At 34.4% G+C, this 18,396-nt stretch overlaps 1 protein-coding gene and 1 pseudogene across 3 annotated transcripts in view; one reads left to right on the forward strand and one right to left on the reverse strand.

Moving 5' to 3' along the window:
* The window catches only part of HDX (highly divergent homeobox), a 206,775-nt gene that overhangs the window by 179,374 nt on the left and 9,005 nt on the right, over positions 1-18,396 (reverse strand). The window lies entirely within an intron of this gene.
* On the forward strand, positions 14,302-14,399 carry LOC136154931 (U6 spliceosomal RNA; annotated as a pseudogene).

Raw genomic sequence — 18,396 nt, forward strand, 5'->3', positions numbered from 1 at the left:
GGAAATGACCTTATTTTCAAGTGCATTGTGACATTTACCAAGAAAGATCTTTGACTTAGCCATTGAAAGTCTCAATAAAATTGAAAGACTGAAGAAACACAGAGGGTGATTGCAGAGAAGAAAGCATTTAAATGAGAAATTAATATCAAAATGAGAAATTAATGTCAAAGATATTTTAAAAATCCCATAAATTTGGAAATTAAATATCTGCTTTTAAATGATGGGTGTATCTAAGAAGTCATAACAAAGAAAATTAGAAAATATCCATAACAGTACAAAAATGAAAAGAAAAATAATTTTTAATTTATTTTTATTTTTAAAATTAATTTATTTATTTTAATTTGAGGCTAATTGCTTTCCAATATTGTAGTGGTTTTCACCACACATTGACATGAATCAGCCAGAGATGTACATGTGTTCCTCATTCTGAAAACCCTCCCACCTCCCTCTCCATCCCACCCCTCAGGGTCATTCCAGTGCACCAGCCCTGAGCACCCTGTCTCATGCATTGAACCTGGACTGGTGATCTATTTCATAGATGACAATATACATGCTTCAATGCTATTCTCTCAAATAATCCCACCTTCACCTTCTCCCACAGAGTCCAAAATTCTGTTCTCTACATCTGTGTCTCTTTTGCTGTCTCATATATAGGGTCATTGTTACCATCTTTCTAAATTCCATATATATGCATTAATAATATGTTGGTGCTTTTCTTTCTGACTTACTTAACCTCAAAAATATGCAAGCAACTCCTGCAGCTCAATTCCAGAAAGAAAACATTTATCAAAATTTGTTCCATACAGCTGAAACTGTTCAGTGCAACTAAATGCAATGAGGAATCTTGAATAAGGCATGAAAACAAATAAGGGATACTAGCATAAAATTTTGTGAAATTTGAACAAACTCTCTAGCTAATAATACTGTTTTACATGTAAATTTTGTTTTGTTTTGATTTTTTTACAACATAGTACTTCTTTATATTCTCAGAACTGGATTAGATGCTTCAAACATTGGGAAGACCCAGAGGGATCGGGTGGAGAGGGAGGTGGGAGGGGCGATCGGGAAGAGGAATACATGTAAATTCATGGCTGATTCATGTCAATGTATGACAAAAAGCACTACAACATTGTAAAGTAGTTAGCCTCCAACTAATAAAAATAAATGGAAAAATATTTTAAAATTACTAAAATAATAAGCTTTCCAAATTTTAGCAGTAATACTAGATGCCAGAATAAATGAAACTATATCAAAGTTTTGAGTGAATGTAAATTAGAAATCTAGCATTCTATTCATACTTTAGTCAAATGAAACCAAAATGTTATAAATTTTTTAGTTAAGCTTTTGTACACACACATAGTGTGTATAATATTATATATTTTAGAAATTTGTTATGAATTTTATGAATTTTTCTCAAAAAGTTCATTCTTTACCTGCTCAACTAGATATACCCTATAATCAAGACAACTTATTATCTCCAGTTGCCCTCATTATCTTGGCCGATGGAGAGGCAAGTTATTGAATGCATGAAGTTCTTAATCATCTGTACAAACACCAGGTAAAGAGTTGAAAATTTTTCATTCTAAAAGTTGGGTTGCTATTTATGTGGAAGATAAAATGACAGCCCATTGGATTCATGAAAATTGAGACCCACTGGGTTGAGTGAGGGAAGATAACCGAATTAAGGGATTAAATATCAAAATAACAAGTCATTTAGCTTTACCTCATGAGTCTAATAAATATTCTTTGCATTTTAGCAACCACTGAAAATATGCCAGCCCACAAGTAGTAAGACAATCTGTGTCTTACTTTTTAACTTCACTGGAGACTATTTGGTAAATCATTAATTCCTATGAGCATCCATCTCCTACTCAGTAAAATTCTGGATTATATGACTTGGTTTATTTACCAATCTGGACTGTTGCAAATAATTTAAGATATGTCAGCTCATCTTTCTTAGTGTTTTTTTTTTTTTTTTTTTTTTTTGTCTGTGACCTGCAGCTTCCAGGATCTTAGTTACCTGACCAGGGGTTGAACCCAAACACCCTGCAGTGGAAGTGTGAAGTCTTAACCACTGGACTGTGAGGGAATTCCTATTTTTCTTAAATTCTAAAACATGCTACAGTCGTAACATATTTATATATTTTTAGGATAATGAGACCTTTCCATTTATCTATCATAGTCATATGGAATTTCTTAGGTTGCTCTCTGCTTTAGAATTTGGCTTTTTAATGAAGACCCTGAGTCACTGGGAAATGATTAAATTATGTTCAGCATGTTCTATGCAACCAAACAGAGCAATGGGTGAAATATTTTAGATATACTGCTTTGGAAGTACTTGAAAAATACAACTTTGAGGAATGACTGTCTCCTTAGGAGTTCCAGATAGCTAAGGCTGTATTTTCGCATTGGAATATATCAGATAAATTCCTATAAATACTGTTTTTATATATCAGATATCATACTTAAAACCAGTGTTAATAATGCCCTAAAATTGTATTAAGTGGGCTTCCCTGGTGGCTGAGACTGTAAAGAATCTGCCTGCAATGCAGAAGGCCCCACTTCAATCCCAGAGTCAGGAAGGTTCCCTGGAGAATGGAATGGCTACCCAGTACAGTATTCTTGTCTGGAGAATTTCATGAACAGAGGGGACTGGCAGACTACAGTCCAGGGTGTCACATAGAGTCAGACACAACTGAGCAAATAATGTGCACTTGCAATGTATTAAGGGGTTAAACCATTTGAAAAATTAAAAAAAAGTCATAAGTGCTCATTCTTCAAAAATCTGATTTTGAAAGCAGAGTGAATCCATAAAATCATCAACAACTCAAATAGAAGACATTATTTCCAATGTCAAAACTTTTATTTTTTTACTTTTTATTTCTTTACAAAGGATTGAGTTTTAGGTTAATATAATAACTTGAATATCTTTATCTTGGCCAATAGAACTCTATTAACATTGTCCTTTTAATCCATTATTATTATTCACTTTTAAATTTCTTGTTCAGTCACAAAGTTGTATCCGACTCATTGAGACCCCATGGACTGTAGCACACCAAGCTCCTATGTCCACTACTATTTCCTGGAGTTTGCTCAGATTTTTATCTATTGAGTTGGTGATGCTATCTGTCTCATCCTCTGCTGCTCCCTTCTCCTCTTGCCCTCAATCTTTCCCAAAATCAGGGTCTTTTCCAATGAGTCAACTCTATACATCAGGTGGCCAAAGAACTGGAGATTCAGCTTCAGCAACAGTCCTTCCAATGAATATTCAGGGTTGATTTCCTTTAGGATTGACTGGTTTGATTTCCTTCAATCAAAGGGACTCTCAAAAGTTTTCTTCTAGCAGCACAATTCCAAAGCATCAATTTCTCAACACTCAGCCTTCTTTATGGTCCAGCAATCGCATTAATACATGACTACTGGAAAAATGATAGCATTGATTATACAGACCTTTGTAAGCAAAGTGATGTTTCCACTTATTAATATGCTGTCTCGTTTTGTCATAGCTTTCCTTACAAGGAGCAAGCATCTTTTAATTTCACGGCTGCAGTCACAGTCTTCAGTGATTTTAGAGCCCAATAAAATAAAGTCTGTCACTGCTTCAAATTTTCCCCCTTTTATTTGTCATGAAGTGATGGGACTGGATGCCACGGTCTTAAGTTTTTTAATGTAGAGCTTCAGACCAGCTCTTTCACCCTGCTTTTTCAATCTCATCAAGATGCTCTTTACTCCCTCTTCACATTCGTCAATGGAGTTGTATCATCTGCATATCGGCGATTTTTTTAATATTTCTCCCAGCAATCTTGATTCCAGCTTGTGATTCAGCATTTTGCATTAAGATAAATAAGCAGGGTGACAACATAAACCTTCGTTGCACACCTTTTGCAATTTTGAACCAAGCAGGTCCACATTTGGTTCTAACTGTCAGTTGTTGTCCTGAATACAGCCTTCAAACAATTCCCAAGAAAAAGAAATGCAAAAAAGGAAAACTGGTTGCTTGAAGAGGCCTTGCAAATAAAAAAAGAAGAGAAGCAAAAGCCAAAGGAAAAGAGGAAAGATATATCCATCTGAATGCAGAGCTCCAAAGAATAGCAGGGAGAGATAAGAAACCCTTCCTAAGTGATCAATGCAAAGAAATAGAGGGGAAAAAATAGAATGGGAAAGAATAGAGGTCTCTACAAGAAACTTAGAGATACCAAGGGAACATTTCATACAAAGGTGGGCACAATGAAGGACAGAAATGGTGTGGATGTAATAGAAGCAGAAGATGTTAAGAGGGTTGGCAAGAATACACAGAAGAACTATACAAAAAATGTCTTAATGACCCAAATAACCATGATGGTGTGGTCACTCACCGAGAGCCAGATATCCTGGAATGTGAAGTCAAAGGGGCCTTAGGAAGCATCACTACGAACAGAGCTAGTGGAGGCAATGGAATTCCAGTTGAGCTATTTCAAATCCTAAAAGATGACACTGTTATAGTGTTACACCAAATATGCCAGCAAATGTGAAAAACTCAGCAGTGGCCACAGGATTGGAAAAGGTCAGTTTTCATTCCAACCCCAAAGAAAGGCAATGTCAAAGAATGCTCAAACTACTGTACAGTTGCACTCATCTCACACACTGGGAAAGTAATACTCAAAATTCCCCAAGCTAGGCTTCAACATTACGTGAACTGTGAATTTCCAGATGTTCAAACTGGATTTAGAAAAGGCAGAGGAATCAAAGATCAAATGGCCAACATCCATTGGATCATAGAAAAAGCAAGAGAATTCCAAAAACAAACATCTATTTCAGCTTCACTGACTATGCTAAAGCCTTTGTGTGGATCACAACAAACTGGAAAATTCTGAAAGAGATATTAATACCAGACCACCTTACCTGCCTCCTTAGAAATCTGTATGCAGGTCAAGAAGCAATAGTTAGAACTGGACATGGAAGAGCAGACTGATGCCAGATTGGGAAAGGAGTGTGTCAGGGTTGTATATTGTCAACCTGCTTATTTAACTTATATCCAGAGTACATCATGTGAAATCCCAGGCTGGATGAAGCACAAACTGAAATCAAGATTGCCAGGAGATATATCAGTAACTTCAGATACACAAATAACACCACCCTTATGGCAGAAAGTGAATAGAAATTAAAGAGCCTCTTGATGAAAGTGAAAAAGGAGAGTGAAAAAGCTGACTTAAAACTCAACATTCAGAAAACGAAGATCATGGCATCCGGCCCTATCACTTCTTGGCAAATACATGGGGAAATAATAGAAACAATGAGAGATTTTATTTTCTTGGGCTGCAAATCACTGCAGATGGTGATTGAAATAATCTAATTAAAAGATGCTTGCTTTTCTTTGGAAGAAAAGCTATGACCAACCTAGACAGCATATTACAAAGCAGAGGTATTACTTTGCCAACAATGGTCTGTCTAGTCAAAACTATGATTTTTCCAGTAGTCATGTATGGATATGAGAGTTGGACCACAAAGAAAGCATAGTGATGAAGAATTGATGCTTTTGAACTGTGGTGTTGGAGAAGACTCTTAAGAGTCCCTTGGACTGCCAGGAGATCAAACCAGTCAATCCTAAAGGAAATGAATCCTGGATATTCATTGGAAGGACTGATGCTGAAGCTCAAGTGCCAATACTTTGGCCACCTTATGCAAAGAACTCACTTATTGGAAAAGATCCTGATGCTGGGAAAGACTAAAAGCAGGAGGAGAAGGGGACGACAGAGGAGGAGATGGCTGGATGGCATCACCGACTCAATGGACATGACTTTGGACAAGCTCCAGGAGTTGGTGATGGACAGGGAAGCCTGGCATGTTGCAGTCCATGGGGTCACAAAGAGTCAGACACTACTGAGTGACTGAACTGAACCAAACTGAAGACTTTCAACAACAACAAACAGTTTTGTCATTCTAAAAAATCCCTTATGTTCCTTCCTTGTAATCAGTCTCTCCAGCCACTCAGACCCTGACAATTACTACACTGTTCCTATTATTTTCACTTTTATAGAATGCCATATAGACAGAATAATACAGTATGTATTTTTCTGAGACTAGCTTCTTTCACTTTACATAATGTATTTGAGATTCATCTGTATTGTCTTTATCAATAGTTTCCTGCTTTTCTTGAAGAGAATTCCATGGTAAGAAAATCACAGTTTATCTATTCATTCATTGAAGGACATGTGGCTATTATGAATAAAACTGTTAAAAACATTTGTGTTCAGGTTTCTGTCTCCAAATAATTTCCTTTTCTCTTGAGTAAATACCTAGGATTATGATTGCTGGTCACTCAGTAAATGTATGCTTTACTCTATAGAAAACTGCTGAACCATTTTCAAAAGTTGTTGTACAAATTTGCTTTTGCACCAACATTCTATGAAACTTTCAATTCTTTCAATTCTGTACTATATTTATTATTATCTGATTTTTTAAAAAAAATAATTTTAATAGTTGTGTAATTGTATGTTATTATTGTAGCTTTAATTTGTATTTCCCTAGTAACTAATGATATTGATCATCTTTTAATATGATTATTTTTCATTCACATCTTCTCCGTAGAAGTCTCCAAATATTTTGCAAGTTTTTAAATTGGATTGGTTGTTTCTTCTTGTTGAAATTGCAGGGTTCATTACATATCCTGCCTATAAGTCCTTTATGAGAAATATTACTTGCAAATAAATTTTTTCCTCATTTGTAGCTTGTCTTATTTTAGTAACAGTGTATTTTACAGAGCAGTTTTTAATTTTGATGGAGTCCAATTTATCACTACTCTTTCATATTATGGACTGTGCTTTTAGTGTCATATCTAAGAAATCTCTATCTAACACAAGGTCACAAAAACTTTTCCTGTGTTTTCTTTTAGTCGCTTTATGCTTTTGCATTTCACATTTAGGTTTAGGATCCATTTGGAGTTGATTTTTGTATACGGTGTGAAGTACAGATCAAAGTTTTATTTATTTATTTCACATTGTGATATACAATTGTTCCAGTGTCACTAATTGAAAAATAATTTACTGAACTGCTTTTTCATCTGTGTAAAAAGTCATTCAACCACATAAGTATGCCTCTCTTTCTGGTCACTCTTTACTGCTCCATTGGTCAAAGTGTTAATTCCTTAATCAAAACCACATTGTCTTAACTACTATAGATTTATAGTAAGTGTTGAATCAGGAAGTGTAAGTCTTCCAATACTGTAGTTTAAAAAAATCAAGTTAGCTATTAACATTCTTTTCATCCTCTTATGAATTTTGGAATCAGATTCTTGGTACCTGCAAAACTTCTGGTTGGATTGGATTGAATCTATAAATCAGTGTAGGGGCAACTAGTATGTCTCCTAAATCATGAATATGATATATTTCTCTATAATTATTTAGATCTTGTTTGACTTCTTTCCTGAGAGTTTTACAGTTTTCAGTATACAGAGTCAGTACCTAGTCCTTTAAATTACATACCTATGCATTTCTTGTGTGTGGGGGGACTTAGAGGGACTATTATAAATGGTATTTTTAAAATCATGGTTACTATAGCTAAAAATGACATAGTGTATATTGAAATTTGCTGAGAATAGATTTCAAGTGTTCTCACTATACCAAAAAAAAAAAGAGAGAGAGAGAGAACTAAATAGAAAAATGTGAGTTGATGGACATATGAGTTACCCTGATTGTAGTAATCATTTCATAATACATTTACATATCAAACCATCACATTCTACACCTTAAACATACACAATTTTCATTTGTGAATTATACATCAATAGAGCTGGAGTCTTTTTTTAAAAAATTCCAATTGTTCATTGCTAGTATATCAACATACAGCTGATTTTGGTTTATTGACTTCAGTAAACTCATTTATTGGTTTCAGAAGCCTTTTTTGTTGATTGTCTGGTCTGTGCTAAACAATTATGTCATTCACAAAGAGAGAAAGACTTATTTCTTCTTTACCAATACATTTGCCTTTTATTTCTCATTGTGCCTGGCTAAGACCTAGAGTATAATGTTTAAATGAAAATGAAAAGCAAAAAGATAGGACACTGAAAGATAAACTCCCCAGGTCGGTAGATGCTCAATATGCTTCTGGAGCAGAGTGGACAAATAACTCGAGAAAGAACAAACAGACAGAGCAAAAGCAAAAATAACACCCAGTTGTGGATGTGATTGGTAATGAAAGTAAAGTCCAATGCTGTTAAGAACAATATTGCATAGGAATCTGTAATGTTAGGTCCATGAATCAAGGCAAACTGGAAGTGGCCAAACAGGCAATGGCAAGAGTGAACATCAGCATGTTAGGAAAAGGTGAACAAAAATGGACTGGAATGGGTGAATTTAACTCAGATGACCATTATATCTACTGCTGTGGGCAAGAATCCCTTAGAAGAAATGGAGGAGCCATCATAGTCAACAAGAGAGTCCAAACTGCAGTACTTGGATGCAATCTCAGAAACGACAGAATGATCTCCACTCATTTCCAAGGCAAACCATTCAATATTACAGTAATCCAAGTCTATGCCCTGGCCAGTAATGCTGAAGACACTGAAGCTGAATGGTTCTATGAAGACCTACAAGACCTTCTAGAGCTAGCACCCCAAAAAGATGTCCTTTTCGTTACAGGGGACTGGAATGCAAAAGTAGGAAGTCAAGAGATACCTGGAGTAACAGGCAAATTTGGACTTGGAGAACAAAACAAAGCAGGGCAAAATTTAACAGAGTTTTGCCAAGCGAACACACTGGTCATAGTAAACACCCTCTTCCAACAACACAAGAGAAGACTCTACACATGGACATCACCAGATGGTCAATACCAAAATTAGATTGATATTCTTTGCAGCCAAAGATGGAGAAGATCTATACAGTCAGCAAAAATAAGGCCAGGAGATGATTGTGGCTCAGATCATGAACTTCTTATTGCCAAATTCAGGCTATAATAGAAGAAAGTAGGGGAAACCACTAGATCATTCAGGTATGACCTAAATCAAATGCCTTACGATTATACAGTGGAAGTAACACATAGATTGAAAGGATTAGATCTGATAGACAGAGTGCCTGAAGAACTATGGACAGAGGTTTGTGACATTGTACAGGAGACAGGGCTCAAGATCACCCCCAAGAAAAAGAAATGCAAAAAGGCAAAATGATTGTCTGAGAAGGCCTTTGAAATAGCTGAGAAAAGAAGAGAAGCTAAAGGCAAAGGAGAAAAGGAAAGATATACCAATTCGAATGCAGAGTTCCAAAGAATAGCACAGAGAAATAAGAAAACCTTCCTCAATGATCAATGCAAAGAAATTGAGGAAAGCAATAGAATGGGAAAGACTAGCAATCTCTTCAAGAAAATTAGAGATTCCAAGGGAACATTTCATGCAAAGATGGGCTCAATAAAGGACAGAAATGGTATGGGCCTAACAGAAGCAGAAAATATTACGAAGAGGTGGCAAGAATACTCGGAAGAAATATACAAAAAAGGTCTTTTTGACCTAGATAACCATGATGGTGTGATCATTCACCTAGAGCCAGACATCCTGGAATGTGAAATCAAGCGGTCCTTAGGAAGCATCACTATGAACAAAGCTAACGGAGGTGATGGAATTCCAGCTGAGCTATTTCAAATCCTAAAAGATGCTGATGTGAAAGTGCTGCATTCAACATGCCAGCAAATCTGGAAAACTCAGCAGTGTCCATAGGACTGGAAAACGTCAGTTTTCATTCCAACCCCAAAGAAAGGCAATGCCAAAGAATGATCAAACCACCGCACAATTGCACTCATCTCACTTGCTAGTAAAGTAATGCCCAAAATTCTTCAAGCTAGGCTTCAACAGTAGGTGAACTGTGAACTTCCAGATGTTCAAGTTGGTTTTAGAAAAGGCAGAGGAATCAGAGATCAAATTGTCAACATCTGTTGGATCATTGAAAAAGCATGAGAGTTCCAGAAATAACATCTACTTCTGCTTTATTTACAATGTCCAAGCCTTTGACTGTGAGGACCAAAACAAACCATGGAAAGTACTTAAAGAGATGAGAATGCCAAACCACCTGACCTGCCTTCTGAGAAATGTGTATACAGGTCAAGAAGCAACAATTAGAACGGACATAGAACAGCAGACTCATTCCAAATCAGGAAAGGAGTACATCAAGGCTGTATATTGTCACCCTGCTTATTTTAAGGTTTATGCAGAATACATCATGCGAAATGCTAGGCTGTGTGAAGCATAAGATGGAATTAAGATTGCTGGGAGAAATATCGATAACCTCAGATATGCAGATGACACCACCTTTAAGGCAGAAAGCGAAGAAGAACCAAAGAGCCTCTTGATGAAAGTGAAAGAGGAGAGTGAAAAAGCTGGCTTAAAACTCAACATTCAGAAAACTAAGATCATGGCATCTGGTCCCATCACTTCATGGCAAATAGATGGAAAAACAATGGAAACAGTGAGAGACTTTATTTTATTGGTCTCCAAAATCACTGCAGATGGTGACTGCAGCCATGAAATTAAAAGACACTTGCTCCTTGGAAGAAAAGCTATGACCAATCTAGACAGCATAATACAAAACAGAGACATAACTTTGCCAACAAAAGTCCATCTATTCAAAGCTATATTTTTCTAGTAGTCATATATCGATGTGAGAGGTGGACTGTAAAGAAAACTGAGCACCAAAGAATTGATGCTTTTGAACTGTGGTGTTGGAGAAGACTCTTGAGAGTCCCTTGGACTGCAAGGAGATCCAACCAGTCCATCCTAAAGGAAATCAATCCTGAATATTCATTTGAATAATTGTTACTGAAGCTGAAACTCCAATACTTTGGCCACCTGATGTGAAGAGCTGACTTATTGGAAAAGACTCTGATGCTGGGAAAGATTGAAGGTGGGAGGAGAAGGCGACAACAGAGCATGAGATGGTTGGATGGCATCACTGACTTGATGGACATGAGTTCAAGTAATTCTGGATTTGATGATGGACATTGAAACCTGGTGTGCTGCAGTCCATGGCGTCACAAAGTGTCGGACACGATTGAGTGACTGAACAACAACAATGTTACTATCATCATTATAATCAATGGATATTGCATTTTGTCAAATACTTTTTCCTGCATCTATTGAGATAATTGTATAGATATTGTTCTGTTCTTTACATTCTTGATATGGTAAGTTATGCTGATTGATTTTCAAATGTTGAGCCACACTTCTGTTCCTGGAATAAATCCCATTTGGTGGTGATGTATTGCTTTTATATATTTTTTGATTTATAAATATTTTGTTAAAAGTTGTGAGTCTGCATTCGCGAGGGATGTTTGTGATTTTCTTCAATTGTATTAGGTTTGGTACAAAATAATAAGTTAGGAAGTGTTCCTTCTCTACTTACATGTTCTAGAAGAGTATATATAGAATTATTTGCATTTAAATCTTTTTTAGAAATTACCAATGAAGCCATCTGTGCATGGAACTTTCTTTGTTGGAAAGTTTTAAACTACGCATTACATTTTTATATTATTAAGATTTTCTAGCTCTTCTTGATTGAGTTTGGGTAGTTTCTGTCTTTCAAAAAATTGGTCGTTTTACCTAAGTTGCTGAATTTAAAGGTGCAAAGTTTCTTATAGACTATTTTTTTAATGATCTGTTTAATATTTGTAGGGTATTGTGATGTACTCTTCTTCTTGATACTGGAAATTTGTTTCTTTTGTTTGGTCAGTTTGACAAGAGGTTTATCACCTTTATCAATCTTCTGAAATAATTAGCTTTTCATTTCACTGACTTTTGTCTATTGTTTTTCTGTCTTGATTTACACTGATTTCTGCTCTTACCATTGCTTTCTTTCTGTTTTATTTGGAATTAATTTGGTCTTCTTTGTTTTTTTTTTTTTTTGTTTTTTTTTTTAGTTTCTTAAGATGGGAACTTAGATTATAGATCTTTGACATTTCTCCTTTTCTAATTATAAGCAATTAATGCTATAAATTTACTTCTAAGTAGTACTTTGGCTGCATTTTACAAATTTTGATAGGCTGTATTTTTTAACAGCCTTACTGAGGCATATCTGATGTACAAAAGCTGCACAATATTCAGTGTCTACAAATTGATGAGTTTAGTCTTAAACAAAAACCAGTGATACCTTTACCATAATCAAAGTTGTCAACATTTCCAATACCCTGCAGAGTTTCCTTGTGTTTCATTGTGTATTTGTTCTGTAACAAGAACACTTAGCATGAGACCTAGTCTGTTAACAAATATTTAAGTGGACAACATTGTTATTGTTGTTCAACCACTAAGTCATATCTGACTCTTTGCAACCCCGTGGACTGTAGCACATAAGGCTCCTCTATCCTCTACTGTCTTCTGAAGTTTGCTCAAATTCATGTTCATGGTGTACAATACTGTATTGTAAACAATAGGTATAATGTTCTAAAACAGATCTCTATAATTTATTAATTTGGCATAACTGAAACTAACTACCCATTGAATAGCAACTTCCCATTTCCTTCACCCTCCATTCCTGGCAACCACCATTGCATTCTCTGCTTCTGACTATTTTAGATACTTCACTTCAGTGGAATCATACAGTATTTGTTCTGTGACTAGCTTCTTTCACTTTAATGTCCTTCAGGTTCATTCATGTTGTTGCAAATGGCAAAATTTCCTTCTCTTTAAGGACTGAATAACATCTCATTGTATGTATATATTACATTTTATTTATTCATCTGTTGATAGACACTTGGTTATTTCCATATTGTGTCTATTTTGACTAGTGCTGCAATAAATATGGTTGTGCAGCTATCTCTTCAAGATCCTGATTCTAATATTTTTGGATATAGTTGCCCCTTGCTATCTGCAGGAGATTGATTTCAGGAACCCCCACAGATAACAAAATCCAAGGATACTCAAATCCATTATAATTGACTCTCTATATCAACCTATCCCTGGGTTCCAAATCCATGGAAACAAAAAGATGACTATATATTCAGATGTGGGATTGCTAAATCATATGGTAATTCTATTTTTATTCTTTTTCAGGAATCTCCATATTGTTTGCCATAGCTGCTGAACATTAATCGACATCCCACCAACAATGTACAAGGGTTCCAATTTCTCGACAGCTTTGTCAATACTTTTTATCTTTTGGTTGTTTAATAATAGGCATTCTAACAGATTTAATACCATAAGCACACACAGAAATCAACTAAAACAAACAAACAAACAAAAAAGCTTAAACACAAGACCTGAAACTGTAAAACTCCTAGAAGAAAACACAACAAAAAAGTTTCTGGACACTGGTCTTGGAAATGATTTCTTGGTTATATCACCAAAAGTACAGGCAACAAAAGCCAACATAGACAAGTGGGATTACATCATACTAAAAACTCTGCCTAGCAAAGAACAATCAAGTAAATGAAAACACAACCTACAGAACGAAAGTAGATATTTGAAACCATATATCTGGTAAGGGTTAATTTCCAAAATATGTAAGGAACTCCTAAAACTCAATAGCAAAAATAACTAATAATCCAATTAAAAGTGAGCAAAGGGTTTAAACAGATATTTCTCTGAAAAATACATACAAACGGTCAACAGGTATTTGAAAGATCATTAAGCATCGGGCAAATGCAAAGCAAAACTATGATGACATGATGTATTTTAATCATCATTCAGTTCAAAATACTGATTTTCCCATTTATTGTTTAAAATATTTAAGTGTTTTCCAGATATCTTTGTTATTGATTTCCAGTTTAGTGTACTTGTTTCAACTGTTTTAAGTTCTTTACAATTTGTCTTATGGCCAAAACAGAATATGATTTATTTTAAAGAATATTCCATGTACATTTTGCAAGGAATATATCTTTGGCTGTTGTTGGAAATGCAGTTCTAATAATGTCAATTAGCTCATGTTGGTTAATAATGTTGCTCAGATTTTCTGTATCTATACTGATTTTCTGACTACTTGTTCTATCAATTACTGAAAGAGGAATGGTGAAGTCTCCAAGTATAATTGTGCACTTGTCTGTTTCAACTTTTAATTGTATTAGTTTTACTTTATGTATTTTGAAGATGTTTTGTTAGGAACATACACAACTAATATTGTTACATCCTTTTAGTAAATTGATCCTTTATTCACTATGTAATATACCCTCTTTATTCCTCATACTATTCCTTCTTCTATATTTTGATTTGTCTGACACTGAAGGATATACTTCAGCTTTGTTTTGAATATACTGTTAGTGAATATAATTTTTTTTATCATTTTACCTTTAAATTATGTCTTCACACATAGTTTTCCTATATGTAAGGTACAGTTGAGCTTTAAAAATTCAATATACTGCTCACTTCAGCAGTACATATATTAAAATTGTAACAATAAAAAGATTAGCATGGCAAGAATGACATGCAAATTCATGAAGCATTCCATATTTTTACAGTCAGCTCTAATATTTTTGACTATAAACCCCCTAACATTTGGATAAGTCTTAGTATATGGGGAAAATTGTGCTTGTTAGAGTGAATGAAATACATTATATGCCAGGTTATAGCCCAGGTTATATGTCAGGTTCTGGTCTATGCACTGGAGATACAGAAGTGGGGAGAAGAATCTCCTGGCACTGATACTGTGATAAAGGGACACAGACAATTAAAAATTATATAAGTAAACTATAAAAACATTCAGTATGACAATATGTCTTTAAGATAGTGTGTTTAGATCACTTATATTTAATATAATTACTAATATGGATGGATTTCGGCATATTATTTTAATAACTGTTTTCTGTTGATCCTTCTGACTTTTTGTTCTATTTCCCTTTTCTCAGTTTCTTTTTTGTTTTCTGAAAATGTTTTTGGAATAGTTTAATTCATTGGCTTTTGGGGGTACATATCTTTATATATTTTTGAAGTGCTTTTTTCACTGACTCTGGTGTCTATGATTTGTCATGAGAAATTCATGTGTGTGTGTTAGTCACTCAGTCGTGTCCGACTCTTTGTGAACCCCTGGACTGTAGCCCACCAGGCTTCTATGTTCATGGGATTCTCCAGGCAAGAATACTGGAGTGGGTTGCAATTCCCTTCTCCAGAGGATCTTCCCATCCCAGGGATCAAACCCAGATCTCCTGCATCATAGCCAGATTCTTTACCATTTGAGCTACAGGAAAGTCTAAAATATGGAACACTTCATGAGTTTACATGTCATCCTTGCACAGGGAGAAATTCATGGTCATTTTCAAATCTTTGTTTCCCTATATATTTTGTTTTGCTCCAGCTGTTTTCAAGACAATACTTTTGACTTTTAGCAATTTGATTATAAAGTCTGGTCATGATTTCCTTTGAGTTTAACTTGTCTCAAGGGATCTTGAATCTGTAAATTTTTATCATTCTTATGTGTTTTGTAGAGCTAATTCACTAGTGCAGTAATTCAAAGCTTTTTTTTTTTTTTTTCCCCTTTTCTTTCTATTTTTGGCCGTGTCATGTGACATATGGAACTTCCCTGCCCAGGGACCAGACCCACATCCCTTGCATTGGAAGTGCAGAGTCTTAACCTCTGGACCACCAGGGAAGTTCTTCAAAGGAAGAATTTTAATGATAAATTCAATTTATTTAATAAAGTGTTCAGTTATTGTAGTTCTTCTCAAACAAGATTTGATAATTTTTGTCTTTCAAAGAATATGTACATTTACTTTAGGTGGTTGACTTTATAGGCAGAAAATTAATGGTCCATTAGTATTTTTTATGTTTTTATTTATGTTTAATTGGAGGATAATGATTTATAATATTGCATTGGATTCTGCCATACAACAACATGAATCAGCCACAAGTACATATAAATCTTCTTCCTCCTGAACCTCCCCCCATCCCCCTCCCCATCCCATGCCTCTAGGTTTTCACAGAGCACTGGGTCAAGCTCCTTGTGCCCATAGAGCAGCTTCTCACTGGCTATCTATTTTACACATGGTGGTGTATATGTGTCAATGATACTCTTTCAATTCGTCCCATCCTCTCCTTCTCCCACTATGTCTAGTCTGTTCTCCATGTCTGCATCTCTATTCCTGCCCTGCAAATAGGTTCATCAGTACCATTTTTCTAGATTCCATATATATGCGTTAATATATGAAATTTGTTTTTCTGTTTCTTACTTCACTCTGTACAACAGACATTGGGTTCATCCATCTCACTACAACTGACTCAAATGCATTCATTTTATGACTGAGTATTTATTTTTTTCCATTTGTTTTTATTAGTTGGAGGCTAATTACTTTAATATTCCAACTTCTTTATCTATTCATCTACTGATGGACATCTAGGTTGCTTCCATAGTAGTTTTACATTTGTCTCTAGAATTGCAATTTGGATCTTCTGTGTAATGAGAGTTTGATCTTTTAAAATTTAGGAGAATGCAAAAATTAAGCACAACACCAACAAGTATGGATCCATGTATGTAGATTTGTTGCTGTTCAGTTGCTCAGTCATGTCCAACTCTTTGAAACCCCATGGATAGCAGAACACCAGAATTCCCTGTCCTTCATTATTTCCCAGAGTTTGCTCAAACTCATGTCCATTGAGTTGATGACAAAGATGTCTCTGTATAATTTTTAATGTAAATTTAAGGTTGAAAATTAAAGGATATTATATTACAGTGGAATTCTATTAAAAACTAAGTTGTTAAATAGTGATTTATTTAACAAATTTTATTAAATATGCAATAATGAACTGACACTTTGAACTTAATGAAATTTGAATACATGTAAAAGAATTGCTATGGCAAATCTGTTCTCAGAAGCTCTCACTTTAATCTATCATTTACATTTAATGATCCTCATCTTTACAAATAGCAGTTTTCTATTTAGTTATTTTATAATTAACTTATCAAAATTTGCAAATATCACAAAAAAAATCATCATCTTCTAAGCATGAAGTCAAGTAATAGGCATTGCATCTATTTAAAGACTATGAAAGGATATTCTTTATTTGTTTATTGGGCTATAACTACTGAAATGCATTGTACACATCTCTTATCTTCCATTTTAATAGAGATATAATTGGCCTCTATCACTAAGATAGACATATGAACAGGAAATTTTAACAACAATCTATATAATTTTCTCAGGACATGAAGAAATTGTACACTAATTTCATTTTAAAAAACACTTTAAAATTCTCTACAATTGATGTTAATATTATCCAGTTACATAAAAGTTAAATATATATTCATAGTGGCATGGGTGCAAATTCCAAGACAATATTATGTATATATTATTCATATAAACAGATGAAAGGATATATCTACACTGACATAGCTCTATAGCCACATGTAAATGTTCAAAAAATTATTAGCAAGTAGATATGTTAGATCTCAGATATTTCATCAATTTTAATACTTTGTTAGCTTTTAATGCTGCTGCTTTTATCACAAATAATAAAATATTTTTAAACTACAAATACCTTATCAATACACTCAGATATCAAAACTCATAACAAAGTAAAAAAGATCAATTTCAAACAGATAACCTGTTGGACAACAGAAGCATAAACAGGGCCTCAACTGGAAAACGGATTTCCTGTTTTCTTCAGCTCTACTTACATACAATCGTACAGAATATGTGACCATTGTTACATAGAATCTCCTAATGAGTTAAACACTACCTTGATCCATATATATTTGTTGACTAATTTCTATTCATTTTTACATTTCTAGCTCCAAGCAAATTGTGCAAGTAAATCATTTCTATCTTTCACCAATTCATGATAGTGATGCCATTGCCATAAGCCCTGGCCACTAACATCTAGTAATTAACATTCTAAATTAAGATTTTTAAATGCAGATTGCATTTTAATTTACTATTGAGGAGAGCTTTATAAAATTTCTCATAGTTGCACACTGCAAAAGTAATTATTAATTAATAACTCATTATATCAAAGTAATATGTCTCTTGAATTTCATTGTACTATGAATTTATCCTTTTTAGTTCTCTCTCAACCTTTTCTTATCATCTACATAACTCTATCCTACTCTTTCTTAACTCCTTCCCACTCTCGGCAAAAGTTTTCATAGGCAATTACAACTTGTTTTTAAAATGTTGAAGCCATATTTACTCACTTAAAATAGATAGTTTTTTAATGTTTTGTGAATCAAATTTACATAGTGTATATTAAGACTTAAGGGTAGTTTTACCTAGAAGCAAAGAGATGAATTATTTGATTTTCTTATATTTCAATTTCTGATTTTACTGCAAAAACTGCAAAGGCTTTGAGGATAAAAATATGCATCTTATTCTTCAGGGAATTTGGAGAAAGATTTCTCAAAGCACACCATCTGTAACATGTATAGTGTTGAAACAACACACACACACACTTTTAATTCATTGAACAGTGGAAGCATAAATTTATCCCTACAAATAATTTGAATAGACTAAGAAACTGTATAA

This window comes from Muntiacus reevesi, chromosome X, assembly GCF_963930625.1.
Source record: "Muntiacus reevesi chromosome X, mMunRee1.1, whole genome shotgun sequence".
Taxonomy (NCBI): domain Eukaryota; kingdom Metazoa; phylum Chordata; class Mammalia; order Artiodactyla; family Cervidae; genus Muntiacus; species Muntiacus reevesi.